Genomic DNA, 15158 nt, shown 5'->3' with positions numbered 1-15158 from the left:
TTTCGATAGACTCATCGAACAGGTCAGCTCCAGCACATGGTACGTTGGCGAGTCTGTCCTGTAGGTTGGGATCCATATCGATGGTACGGAGCCATGCCAGGCGACGCATAGCTACCGCGCTTGCGGCGGCGCGTGTCGAGAGTTCGAATGCATCGAAGGAGGATTGCATCAGCTGGAGGCGTAATTGGGAGAGGGAGGCTACCACTTCCTCGAACTCGAATCGAGCTTGGTTGTCTATGAACGGAGTGAACTTGTGGAGCACCGGCAAGAAGAACTCCAGATAGGAAGAGAAAAAGAAGTTGTAGTTTAGCACCCGTGACGCCATCATGGAGTTTTGGTAGAATTTTCTACCAAATTTGTCCATTGTTCTCCCCTCTCGGCCCGGCGGTACAGAGGCGTAGACCTGGGAGGGATGAGAGCGTTTAAGGGAGGACTCGACCAGTAGGGATTGGTGGGAGAGTTGAGGGCCCTCGAACCCTTTATGGTGCACGATGCGGTATCGAGCATCGAGTTTGCTGGGGATCGCCGGTATGGAATACGGTGTTTCGAAGCACTGCATGAAGGTCTGGTCCAGTAATTTATGCAAGGGGAGCCGAAGCGACTCCGTTGGAGGGTTAGGTAAATGCATGGTGTCCAGATACTCTTTGGAGTATCGGGAGCCCGTGTCAAGGGTCACATCCAGATCATCCGCCATTTGTCGGAGGAATGATGAGAAGGACAATTGTTCCGCCAGCGTCGGTCTGTGGGACGGGCTGGAGGAGGAGGAGGCCTCCAGGTCCGTGGACATCGGGGAGTGACAAGGAGAATCGGGCACCGGTGTCTCCTCGTACTCCGGGCCCCTCGGGGGGGACACCTCTGATGAGGAGTATCCCCTACGTTGCAGTTTTTTCTGCGGTGACACCTCCGAATGGCGTGAGGAGTGCCAGGATGAGTGTCTCGATCGGTGCCCGTCTCGGTGGCGGGACGGGGATCGGGATCGTCTGTGCATCGCATGGTCTCCCGAGGCCCCCAAGTGGATAGGGCTGGAAGCAGTGGATCGCAACTGGGTTTGCGATGCGGGTTCTTGCGATGCTACCCAAGTCTGGTAAGGAGTACGGAAGAACTCTTCCTGACTATGCCCAGGGCTTCGAGTATCGATCGGAGGTCTGGTCCCATGTTGGCGCGGAGGCGTAATGGGTTCTAATGGCGGCATATCGGTAAGCGAGGCTTGCCGCGCGGGCATCGCCGCCCTCCCCCGTTCGTCCTCGTCGGTTGTCGAGGTCGAACGGTGTGGGGGAGGGGGCGGACCGCTCCTTTGGACCGGTACCGGGAGGTCACCCTGTATGGCAGCGATGAGCCCGGGTCCGATGGTCTGCATGAGCTCAACGAATTGAGCTTCCAGCACGGACCGTAGCGAAGCCGATAAGGAGGGATCCGCACCGAAAGGGGGTCCTCCTGCACGGACATCGCGCTCCTTCGAGGCCGAGTGCTTCTGCTTAGTAGCTTTCGGCACTTTGATGACCATTGGTGGCACTGTGGAAGGAAGAGGTACCTGAACCGAGGAGACCGGGGCAGGCACCGACGTCGAGCTCGTGGATGGTGTCGGGGTGAGCGATGCCGGTTTCACCACACTCGATGCAGGAGGGGTCGATGCCGGTTTCGCCCGAACCGGGGAGGTATCAGATGAAGTGGAGGCTGAGGGATCCTTAGCTGCGTCCATCTTGAACATCGATTCCCACAATAGGCAACGCCGCTTGAATGAGCGTGCCGTAAGGGTAGAGCAAGGCCTGCACGATTTCGGGATGTGGTCAGGGCCCAAACACTGCAAACAGCGCCAGTGAGGGTCCGTGAGTGAAATCGCGCGTTGGCACTTGCTGCACTTTTTAAACCCGGTGATTGGCCGGGACATAGGCCGGAAAATCTCCGCCGCGAGGTCGAAGCCAGTGGGCCTGAGCCACGTGGCCGGCCCGTTCGACCCGCCGGAGGAAATAATCTTCTTTTTTTTTTTTTACTGAAAAAGAAAAGAACTGTTAACTGTAATTAAAAGAAAACGAAAACGCGGACAAGGAAGGCAAATTTAACTGAATTCAGCTAGCGCATGAAGAAGTTGAACTTCTCAGCTCCGCGGAAAAGAAAGAACTGAGGAGACACGCCCGGATCTCCGGGTAGGAAGGCACCGGCGCATGCGCGGTGCGGGCATCTAGAAACTTTAAGTTTCTACAAGCAACACGTGCTTGTGAGACGTCCGTACCGGGGCTCTGTCTGATGACATCACCCACTAGTGAGAATACCTGCCTGCTTGTCCTGGGATAATGGCCTTGTCCCCGTCGCCGCAGCGACTGCTAGTTTTCTTCCCCGTTTTCGGTGGGTGACCCGCGGCTAAAATGCGGTGGCCGCGGGTAAACCGCCACCGTGTCATTCTCTATTTCAGCTACAAACGATCTCTGCGAGACACATGATGGTTCTCCTGGGCCACATGGCCTCCACGATTCATGTTACCCCACTAGCCAGATTGCACCTTCGCACTCCTCAGTGGGCTCTAGCTTCTCAGTGGTGTCAGGTGACAGATCTGCTTTCACAACATATTTCTGTAACCTCATCTCTTCTGCAGTCACTCCACTGACCTCTTCCAATCTATCCAGAGGTCTTCTTTTCCATCTTCGTCTGCATCGCAAGGTACTCATGACGGATGCTTCTAGCTACGCCTGGGGAGTGCACATGAGCGACCTTCAAATGCAGGGTTATTGGACTTCCAAAGAACGCAAATTTCCAACATCTCCTTTTCCGACCAAGTTCTCCTTTGCACGGACAATCAAGTAGCGATGTAGTACATCAACAAGCAAGGAGGCACGGACTCTCTTCCCCTTGTCAAAAGGCTCAAAAGATTTGGCTTTGGGTGACCACTCACAATCTTTTTCTGCGAGCAGCCTACATACAGGGCGAACAGAATTCCTTGGCTGACAACCTCAACAGAATTCTCCAGCCTCATGAATGGACACTCAGCTTGACAATTCTTCAGTCCATCTTTGCACAATGGGGCACTCCTCAGGTGGACTTATTTGCAGCTCCCCACAACCACAAACTGCCCCGCTTCTACTCTGACTGGAAGCAAATGCATTTCTTCTGGATTGGACGCAACTGGTCCTCTATGCATTCCCTCACACTCCTGTCATCCTGAAAACTCTTTTCAAACTCAAGTAGGAGTCAGCCACCATGATACTCATAGCTCCTCGGTGGCCCAGACAACATTGGTTCTCCCTTCTACTTCAACTCAGCAGCAGGGAACCCATACTTCTTCCAATATTTCCTACTGTGCTTACACAGAATCAAGGAGCTCGTCTTCATCCCAACTGCAATCATTACACCTGACAACTTGGTATCTCTCGGGCTGACATCATTGCATCTCTCTTAGCCTGTCCACACTATTATTGATGCTTCCAGGAAACTGGCCACTCAGTGTTATCAACAAAAGTGGACTCAGTTTTCTTCCTGGTGTCTTCGTCATCATCATCATCATGATCCAGCTTCCTTGTCATAGGAATTGGTGCTGGATTATCTCCTTCATCTCTCTGATTCTGGTCTTAGGTTCAAACAGTTTTTATTGATGCAAACAATAATGCTATCAAAACAGTGCAATACAAAAGATTCATAATACAATTATTATGGCATCATATTCAATAGAATATCAAATACATAACGAAGATAAGAACAGCAACAACCCCCCCCTCTCAAGCGACTCAGGGCAGACAAGGCCAGAGTCGGCAGAATGACCCTCCGAGGCCCTGGACTCTGATGAGCCCCGAAACCAAGTGCAAGAACCATACGAACCCCTCCCCCTTCCACCCTCCCCAGAATCCCCTTCCCCCCCCATTGGTACTCCCCAACCCACTCCTTCCCACCAGAAAGCACTAATGCTGATTCTGGTCTTAAATCTACATCTATCAGAGTCATCTCAGCGCTATTACAGCTTTTCACATGCCAGTCAAGGGAAAGCTTCTCACTGCTCATCCATTGGTGTCCAGATTCATGAAAGGGCTTTTCAATATTAAACCACCTCTCAAGCCTCCACCTGTCGTCTGGGACCTTTCCAGGTTGATGAAACCACCATTTGAACCAATGACAACAGCTCATCTCAAATTTCTCACCTAGAAAGTAGTTTTTCTCATCTCCCTCACTTCTGCCAGGAGGGTCAGTGAGCTACAAGAGTTAGTCACAGATCCACCTTTCACAGTTTTTTCATCATGATAAAGTGGTTCTATGCATGCATCCTAAGTTTCTACCGAAAGTAGTTACGGACTTTTTTTTATCTCAACCAGTCCATTGTTCTTCCAGGTTTTTTTTTCCTAAGCCTCATTCTCATCCAGGAAAAACGGTGCTGCACACTTTGGACTGTAAATGTGCTTTGTCCTACTACATTAATTGGACAAAGCCTCATAGAACATCTCCCCAACTCTTCATCTCATTTGATCCTAACAAGTTGGGTCATCCTGTCACCAAATGGACAATATCCAACTGGTTGGCTGCCTGTATCTCATTCTTCTATACTCAGACTGGACTGCCTTTGAAGAGTCGTGTCACTGCTCACAAAGTCTGTGCTATGGCAGCTTCTGTAGCTTTCCTCAGATCTACTCCTATTGAGGAAATCTGTAAAGCTGCCACCTGGTCCTCAGTTCATACATTCACTTCACATTACTGTCTTGAAATTTTTTCCAGATGGGATGGGCACTTTGGCCAGTCAGTTTTGCAAAATTTGTTTTCTTAAAGGCCAACTCTCCCTCCATCCCCTTCTAGTTAGCTTGGAGGTCACCAATCAGTGAGAATAGGCTGCTTGCTTGTCCTGGGATAAAGCACAGTTACTTACCATAACAGGTGTTATCCAGGGACAGCAGGCAGATATTCTCACAACCCACCCACCTACCCTGGTTGGCTTCTTAGCTGGCTTATTTTAACTGAGGGATCGCGTACCTACGTCAGGCGGGAAGGCACTCGTGCATGCGCGGTGCGGGCTAATCGCAAACTTTCTAAACTTAAAGTTGCGATTCACTTTTCAAGTGTCTGTGACAGGGCTCCATTGGTGACGTCACCCATCAGTGAGAATATCTGCCTGCTTTCCCTGAATAACACCTGTCACGGTAAGTAACTGTGCTATTTTGAAAATGTTCCTCAAAAACAGACATAAAGGTTTCTGGGTTTTAAGATCCAGATATTTCCCAGAACACTCAAAAGCGAAGGTGTCAGTTTTTGTTTTTGAAACCAGGAGTTATACTTAAAGGGGGGATTTTTTATTTGAGATATCCATGCAAATGTATAGTGAGATATCAGTCTTTGAAATATGTATTTTTTTAATCTTCTCATTTAACTGCTTTTCTATCCATGAAATGCCTTGAGGGAGCACGAAGTTTGGGATTGATAGTCTCTGGAACCAGGTGTCAGATGCTATAATTTCCTCTTTATTTTTTCTAGTTAACCTTGTTATTTTCACATAATCTAAAAAATTTACCTGCACAGTCCACTAACCAATAACAATGCTAAATCTTTTTATAATAAATTTCTAATTTTAAACTTTGTCTTATTCCTTATCATTTATGTACATTCTAGTCTTCTATTTGTAAACCGAGTCTAGCTCCGACAAGAGATGACCTGGTATATAAACTGAAGATTAGATTAGAGTAGTACCTTTATAACTTCTGCTTTATGCAATCTTGGATCTATTATTGTGGACTTGAGAGTGATTAGTCTATAATTTTATTCATACTGTATTTTTGTTTTTCCTGAAATGTATAAGACTGTATTGGTCTTTTCTGTACAAGAATTATGGAGGGAGGGTAAATTTTCCAAATTTTTATAAGTATCATCAAGCCTATATTATGCGCCAAGGTATGTATTGGCTCCTCCCAAAGCCCACTGAAAATATTCCAGATTGGTTGTGGTTGGAATGGTGTCTTATTTTTCCTCTGAGATTAAACCATGTTCTTAGTATCAAGATGCCTAGGATATATAAAGAAAACAGAATATTAATGGATACATGGAAAACCTTAAGATTGTTGAGTAATTTAAAACCTATTCCAATACATAAATCAACAAATCAAACTATATGGCTTAACTCCAAGATTCAAATTGGTGGATTTAAGGTCATCTGGAAGCATTGGGTGATGGCAGGTATAAAAACTCTAGATGATGTCATATCTAATGATAAACTGCTTGATTTTTCACAGTTGCAACATAGAAACATAGAAAGATGACGGCAGATAAGGGCTATAGCCCATCAAGTCTGCCCACACTATTGACCCTCCCTATTAAGTCTAATGAACCCCTTAAGTATAATTGTAATTATACTGCCACTCTACTGACCCGCTCTTTCAAGTCTGTACCCTAGAGACCCTATCGGTCTTGATAAATCACAAAGCTATAGATGATTGCAACTGAAGCAGGCTATTCAGGCGGGGTTCCCTGAACGGAAAAATCTTAATCAATATAGTTTGGAATTTTTATGCTTTCAGGTGGACTTCCTGGGACACCAGGCTGCACAGTGGTATAAATTGATATCTGGATTTATGAATAAGAAACTGAAAACTGGTCTGAGGGACATTTGGAGCAATGAGATAAAGCATCAAATTACTGCATCTCAATGGCCACGGATTTGGTCTTGGAGAATAAGATGTACAATGTCAGCATCTATGAGACAAACTTGTTTTTTTCTGTTGCATAGAGCATTCTGGACCCCTGTTCGTTTACAAAAATTAGATAGCTCTAAGTCTAATAGATGTTTGCATTGTCACCTTGAGGCAGGGACTTTAGATCATTTATTATTCTATTGTCCATTTATTTTGGCTTTTTGGAAATCGATATGGGGCCAAATAAATTCTTTATTAAAAAATCCGGTGGCATTATCATATGATACTATTTTATTTGGAATGTCAATGAGGAAAAAAAGTCAAATTTCTGCAAAAAATAATAAATTATTACTTATTATGACAGGAGTAGCCATTCAACAAATTACATTTAATTGGAAAAATTGGAGCAGACTTAACTACAGTTTCTGGTGGAACTCTCTGCGTCATATATATAAGATGGAAAGAACGCTAGCTACGCAAAAAGGAATTTTCAATAAATTTCAGGAGGTTTGGGGTCCATTAAGAGAATATTGTGATGAGTAAATACCATTTTTCCCTTATTGGTACAATTGTAAAGTGAGGGATGGGGAGGGAGGGATTTCTGATCTGATATTAAATGTTTAGAGTATTAGAAATATTATACAATATATTATATGATATATGAATTAGTAGGGATGGGAGGGGGTTAAATATTATAATTTAAGTTGTCTATGAAAGCTAATCAAGTATTATTGTATAAGTTCAAATGATATTTTCTGATACACTTGTTGTAAGATGTAAAAATGAATAAAGAATTAAAAAAAAAAAAAGATTTGTGTGACAATGTAATTGAAACTTGATAAATAAAAAGTGCTTTGTTTTTAAAGGATGGTAAACAGAACTAAGAATGTATATTGCCTCTGTATCGCTCGATGGTGCAACCTCACCTTGAGTATTGCATTCATTTCTGGTCTCCTTATCTCAAAAAAGATATAGTGGCACTAGAAAAGGTTCAAAGAGCGACCAAGATAATAAAGGGATGGAACACCTCTTGTATGAGGAAAAACTAAAGAGGTTAGGGCTCTTCAGCTTGGAAAAGTGACGGCTGAGGGAAGATATGATTGAAGTCTACAAAATCCTGAGTGAAGTAAAATGGGTACAAGTTTTTTCACTCCATCAAAAATTATACTTCCCCCTCCGTATTCACAGTGATAGGGGAAAAACAACTTAGCGAATAACTTTTTTCATGTTATTTGCGGTTTTCTGTTAAACCTAGAGAATATGCTAAAACCGTGAATAACCGAAACCGCAATTGGTGAAACCGCGAATACAGAGGGGGAAGTGTACAAGGCCTAGGAGACACTCGATGAAGTTACAAGGAAATACTTTTAAAACATAAAAAAAGGACATTTTTTTTCACTCATAGAATAGCTAAGCTCTGAAACGCATTGCCAGAGGTTGTGATAAGAGCGGTTATGTAGATGGTTTAAAAAAAAAAAGGTTCTTGGAGGAAAAGTCCATAATCTACTGTTGAGACAATCATGGGGGAAGCCACTGCTTGCCCTGGATCGGTGGCATGGAATGCTGCTACTATTTGGGTTTTGGCCAGGTATTTGTGACTTAAGAACATAAGAAGTGCCTCTGCTGGGTCAGACCAGAGGTCCATCGTGCCCAGCAGTCCGCTTGTGCGGCGGCCCAACAGGTCCAGAACCTGTGTAGTAGTCCTCTATCTATACCCCTCTATCCCCTTTTCCTTCAGAAAATTGTCCAATCCCTTCTTGAACCCTATTACCGTACTCTGTCCTATCACGCCCTCTGGAAGCTCATTCCAGGTGTCCACCACCCGCTGGGTGAAGAAAAACTTGGGATTGGCCTCTATGAAGGCAGGATACTGGGCTGGATGGACCACTGGTCTGACCCACTGCTCTTGCCTTCCCCATCCCTTCTTTCTGCCTGCAACTTTCTTACCACAGCAATTGAGAGGACCCCTCCTAAATATCAGGACCCTAGGCACATGCCTAGTTTGCCCATGCATTAATCCTGTCCTGTACCAAGAGGGTAGGAGGAATAGACAGGAGAGAGAAGGGATTGCTAGATGGCCATACCGTTTAATCCCGAGTGTTACTTACCTCTCTACTAACTAGTGCTCTCTAGCGTTCACCCTGGTTGACCCTCCAGGTTATTAGCGCAGACACGTCCGCTTCCGCCGCAGCATTCAAATCACGCGGCAGTGGCGAGCGCTCTCGCGATTGGGCGGCAGGATGCGGCTGCGCGGCGCTTGCCGGGAGCTGTAGTTCTCTGAGGAAGAGCGTGCTTGGACGAATCAGGACAGACGCATAATTGCAGAGCAGAGTCAACGCTTCCTAAATATGGACAGGAAGGTTATTATTTAGCAGTTAGTCATATTATACTAAATCGGGTACTAAGGTGCAAGGAAAACATTGCAATAAGGCCAAGATTTGTAATCGCGGATTGCAACAGATGTATGTAAGGATCGCCATTCTGGAGCGCACCAAAGGTCCGTCAAGCCCAGTCTCCTGTTTCCACAGCTACCTGGCAGGATCTCAAAAGAGTAAAATAGATCACAGTGGGACCAGAACTTAATACATCATTCCAGCTCCAGAGTAGGGTCAGCTGGTTCACCAGATCTAAACAAGCATATATTTAGCTCCTGTGCAAATATAGGTTTGGACAAGTTCCTTAAAGAAAAGTCCATAACATAAAACTATTATTAAGTGAATTTTGAGAAATCCACTGCTTATTCCTAGGATAAGCAGCATAAAATCTAAGTGCGTTGCTTACTCTTGTCCTTCTGTTCTTAATGGTAACATCACATATTATGCAGTCTCAAAAGTAATCACAACACCTTAGTTGTCTTACTAGGGATAGAGACTTGTATACTGTCTTTTTGTAGTTACACAATCACCTTCAAAGTGGTTTACATATGGGTACTCAAGCAGTTTCCCTCTGTCCTGGTGGGCTCAGAATCTATCTAGTGTACCAGGAGTTTTGGTGACTTGCCCAGAATCACAAGGAGCAGTCTGGGGTTTGAACCCACAACTGCAGAGTGCTGAGGCTGTATCTCTAACTACTGTACCACACTCTTCTCTCCTGCATAGCAACTCAATCTCACACATGTTGCATGCAATGCGCCATCATACATTTCTTTTAATCTTTATTTCTAATAGATGCAAAATACCAAGATAACACTTATTAAGAAATCGGGGGGGGGGGGGGGGGGGAGAGGGACCTTCTGCAATTCTATTTAAAAAAAGCAACTAACCAAGAGGTCCCTTTACTAAGTTGTGCATGTTCACCAATGATCATAGTGGCGGTTTGACAGCAGAGATCAAGCATCAGTTGACAGCAGAGATCAAGCATCAGTTAGCACCGGGGCATGCAGTCATGGTGAACATGGACTAAATATAGAAATGCAAGTATGTCTCAGTCACCATCAAACAAAGACTGATCAGAGGAGGGCGACGAAAATGATAGGAGGTTTGCGCCAGAAGACGTATGAGGAAAGACTGGAAGCCCTGAATACCTTAGAGGAAAGGAGGGACAGGGGAGATATGATTTAGACGTTCAAATACTTGAAAAGATATTAACATAGAACAAATTTTTTTCCTGAGAAAGGAAAATGGTAAAACCAGAGGACATAATTTGAGCTTGAAGGGTGGTAGACTCAAAAGCAATGTAAGGAAATTATTCTTTATGGAGAGGGTGGTGGATGCCTGGAATGCGCTCCCAAGAGAGGTGGTGGAAATGAAAACGGTGACAGAGTTCAAAAAAGCGTGGGATGAACACAGAGGATCTAGAAGCAGAAAATAATAGTAACTATTGAAGAACTAAGGCCAGTACTGCGCAGACTTGCACGGTCTGTCTATATATGGTGGCCGTTTGATGGAGGATGGGCTGGGGAGGGCTTCAATGGCTGGGAAGGTGTAGATTAGGGATGTCAAACTCAATCACATTAAGGGACCGAAATCCAAAACACAGGCTAAGTCACGGGCCAGACCCCACCCTATCTCCGGCCCCGCCTCCCATAATAATAGTAATTATGCCACAATTTTTTTCCATTTATTTTTCATATATACACACACAATATAATCTTATAACACATAACGGTAATGGTTACCGTATATACTCGAATATAAGTCGAGACCCCCATTTCCCCCCCCAAAAAGAGGAAAAATGGTTTTCTTGAATATAAGTCGGGGGCTTAATATTCAAGTGCCATGCCCTTCCAGGATCTGCACCCAGTTTCCCCTCCATCACCTCCTCCCCTGCAAGGTTCTGCACTCAGCCCCCTCCCTGCCAGGCTCTGAACACTGTCCCACCTTCCTTCCCTGTACTCTCTTCCCCCTAAAAAGAGCCAACCTCATCAGTGATGTCATGATGGCTTGGCTGTCCCGTACTCCCCTCTGCCCTCTATCCCAGCCAGTAGTACCATGCACTAGCTGTCACGATTTGTGATATTGCAGTTGAATGTACCATCACCTGAAAAAGAGGCAACAACTGCAGTTGTGCTACCAGCAGCCTGGTAGTGCAAGGCACTGTCAGGATAGGTGCTGTGGCAATTCTCCTCCCCCAATCCCCCCAATCACAAATGCTAACTCCCGACAGCAACCAATCCCTACCCCACACCTCCCAATCCAAACAAATTTCCTTCCACCAACAGCCCCTTAACTTAAACCACCTAGTAGTGGTAGACCAGGACAGGAGGGATCCCTCCCGTCTCCTGCCCTGGCCAACCCTAATAATTACCACCCTCCCTTGCGTACCTAGTTCCCTGGTGGCCAAGCGTGTATGCGCTGAAATCCTCTTTTTAAAGGTAGTAGCCAGTGGTGCACCTGGGCTGGCACGCAGGAGTGAGCTTTTCATGCTCCCGGCCGACCCTGCACCGCTCATTGATAGGTTGCTGCAAGTTCTCGCGGTAGCCTATCAATGAGCGGTGCAGGGCCGGCCTGGAGCACGAAAAGCTCGCTCCTGCGTGCCGGCCCGGGTGCACTGCTGGCTACTACTTTTACAAAAGAGGATTTCAGCACATACATGCTAGACCACCAGGGAACTAGGTACGCAAGGGATGTTGGGTGGTAATTATTTGTGTCGGCCTGGGCAGGAGACAAAAGGGATACCTCCTGTCCCGGCCTAAGGCGGGCCTGCAAGAAGTCCGGGAAGGTTTCAGGTGGTCACTGGGGGATGACTCAAATTTAAACCGGGACCCCCATTTTTGGGCCCAAAAATCCCAGTTTATATTTCAGTATTTATATACGGTAACCACAAAATTAAACTACACAAGACACACTGTATGCTTCTCAACATTCATTCCTACCAGAACACAGATAACCCTTATGCAAATACGGGACCAAAAACTAAAAGTACTAATATATTTAAAAAAAAAAAAAAAAAACACCCCCAGAGAAAAAGAAACAAATGTATTTCTTCCTGAGCAGTGCAAAAGATAGCAGATTAAAATGCTCAAAATTGACACAATTCAAACACTAACATGAAAATAAAATCATTCCCCCTACCTTTTTTGTCTCCCTCCCTCCATGCTGTGCCTCACCTTCGGCCGGCTCCAACCTGGCCATTTTATGCAGTCCGCGGTCCGATGTCCCCCGGTGTTATCTTGTGGCCAGCATCTTCCTCCTCACAGCTGTAGTGTGCACAGAGCCGTGTGCAGCGGCTCCTCATGCGTCCTGCACCTGAACCGGAAGCCTTCTCTCTGACATCACAGCGTCAGAGGGAATGCTTCTGCATGAGGTGTGGAACACGCGAGGAGCCGCTGCATGCAGCTCCGTGCACACTACAGCTGTGAGGGGAGGGAGCCGCATAAAACGGACCACGTTCTGCATAACATGACCAGGCAAGCTGGATTTGGTCCGTGGGCCTTGAGTTTGACACCTGTGGACTGGAGTGAGCTTTGACAGAGACTTCAGTAGTTGGAATCTAAGAACAGTACTGGGCAAAGCTTTGGATTCTTGCCCAGAAATAGATAAGAAGAAGAAGAAAATTATTTTTTTTTTTAAGATTGAATCAGGATGGGCAGCCTAGATGGACCATTCGGGTTTTTATCTTCCGTCATCTATGTTACTCTCATTGTATTCCCATTCACGACATATGGCTGTGAGACATGGACCTCACGAATGTGTGAGATGTCTGCTCCTATGGCCTTAGGGCTAGTGGCAGATTAAGAGAGAATGACTGGGACAGAAACTTACAGGAGATCTAGGTAGGGCTCCTTTAAGAGTAATGAGAGCTGAAGGCACTACGGCTGGAGTACCCTGGGATGCAAAGCATCCTTGCTTATGGTGTCTGCAGGTGGGTGATTTTCTCCCCAGTTGCAAAAAAGATCCCTCTCTTTCCCTCCTGCAAAGAGCAAGAATTAAGTTATATGGTTGCCACATTAGCCTTGAGCACTCACAATACTGAACCATCTTCACTGGGTCCAGAGAAGGATAATTTGTATAGTGTTTTCCAAATCATTTAAAAAAGCCTCCTGAAGGTGGTGAAAACTTTGTTACGGACACATCGCATTTAATCTGTTTGTGACAAGTGCTCTCAACAGCTCTGTCTTCATTACATTACATTACAGATTTCTATTCCACTATTACCTTTCAGTTCAAAGCGGATTACAATAAGAGTTGTGGAGGGAAGTGTTACAAAGTTAGATCAGAGATCGTTTCTGAGAGAGGGAGAGGTAGGATCAGGGGTAGGTAGGAGGGAGGTATTCGTGGTATTAGGCTTTACTCAGGGATTTCTTGAAGAGAAATGGTTTTTATTTCCTTTCTGAACCTCTTGTAGTCGGGGTCAATGTACACTCAGCTCAAAGGGTTAAAGCTCTTCCCAGCTCTTCTGCCTGCAAGCAGTGTGGAGAGACTGGAATGGACATGTCAGAGCGGGAAAGCTGAGGATTATGCTTATGAAACAGAAGCAGAAAACAGTCTAGGAAAGGGACTGAAGAGGAAGCACAGCCAGACCCAGAAAATGAAGGGTGGAGAGCAGCCCCACTATTTCAAGAGACCCATATCTCTATCCGCTTAATTTTCATTTGGCCAGACTAGCAGATTTTGTTTTAAATTCTTTATTCATTTTTGCATGTTACAACAAGTGTAGCAGATAAACTCATATGAACTTAAAAATACACACTTGATTAACTCTCATATAATACATTAAGTATAACAATTCATTACAAATTAATATTCTATAATATTTTAAATATTATGTAATAAACCTAATATTTAAATTATTCTTATTAAATAGAAAATCCTCCCCTCCCATCACAATATTACATACAAATACCATTATATTGAAACTATTTATATAATCATATATTATGAAATAACAAAAATAAAACCCACCCATTTCCCTTCTAATCAAATATCTTATCTTGGGAAAAGTTAATCATTCATTACAAAAATCTGTTAATGGTCTCCAGATCTTCTGAAATTTACCATGGGGTAATATTCTCCTGAAGCTGTTATGTAGTGAACAAAAGTTTATATTTCAATGGAACACAGTTAAACCATATGGATTACCGTAAATAGAGAAGTGGAATGGACTAACTTATAAGAGGGCTGGGAATTTAGAAAATAAAGTGAATGTGAGTTGAAATTGTATGCTTTTGACAAGACTGAGTGAACCAATCATAGTCCTGCGGTGGAGAACCAAGTACTGTTCAAGGAAGAGAACATGTGATATATCATTTTGAGCGAGTTGGAAGGAAATGCTGGCATCTTTTGACCGTTCTCAGAGGGGGAGGGGGCTAGATATTCCCTCAAGCGAGCCATTGAAATGAGAGTAACAAATTAGTATTTATATTACTACATAATATTGTTTTGCATTTTTTATGGAGGAAGTACGTTTAAAGAGATAATTTTTTTAGTATACCCCTGAAGAAGCTGTGACTGGTAGAACCGGGATCCTTGTTGGGTAATATATGACAGCACTTTCAACACGAAGGTGGAGTTAAAGAATTCTGACTAAAAAGTTAAAATAAGTATCGAAGGAAATATTGCGTCTATTGGAGAGAATTGGGACTTATCTAAAACGCGTCTATTGGAGAGAAGCAGAACTATCCATTAACAAGATAAGGGTTCTTGCTTTATTTCTTTTAGCTTTAAGCATTGCCTCACCATAAAGTATAATGTAATGTAATGTAATGTAATTTATTTCTTATATACCAGTGCGATGACTGAAAATGGTGCATCCTTACTTCCTTCAAATATGAAATGAGCACAATAGCACTTCAAAGTAGCCATTTTATGAGCACTTTATAAATTTGCCTCTCAGCAACATAATGAAAAGTTATGATTGTGAAATATGGTATATTCTGGGACTGATAGAGTTTATATTATATAACCAGGATTAAAAAATATATTTCCCTCTAGTGGATGAAAGTGCAGACTAGATGTGGCCATACACTTCTTTCAAGATGTTGAGATTTTATGGGGGTACTTGATCGAAGTAGGTTGTGGAGATTGGAGCATAGGAGAAGATTTCTTTTACAAACTATTGAAGGAGCTAAATCCAAGCTAAATTATTCTCCCTGGACACAGCGGTTTGTTCAGTATTGGAGGTGTT

The 15158-nt window shown here is 44.4% G+C and overlaps 1 protein-coding gene across 2 annotated transcripts in view; it reads right to left on the bottom strand.

Annotated features, from left to right (window-relative positions):
- Positions 1-15158, bottom strand: part of LOC117367761 (kinesin-like protein KIF18B) — a 73419-nt gene that overhangs the window by 43821 nt on the left and 14440 nt on the right. For both annotated transcript variants that reach the window (XM_033960668.1, XM_033960667.1), the window contains exon 2: positions 8702-8935. The gene's annotated coding sequence lies outside the window, so the exon portion shown is untranslated. The remainder of the gene's footprint in view (positions 1-8701; positions 8936-15158) is intronic.

The sequence above is a fragment of the Geotrypetes seraphini genome, chromosome 10 (assembly GCF_902459505.1).
Source record: "Geotrypetes seraphini chromosome 10, aGeoSer1.1, whole genome shotgun sequence".
In the NCBI taxonomy this organism is placed as follows: Eukaryota; Metazoa; Chordata; class Amphibia; order Gymnophiona; family Dermophiidae; genus Geotrypetes; species Geotrypetes seraphini.
This window is presented reverse-complemented; position numbering and strand designations above follow the sequence as displayed.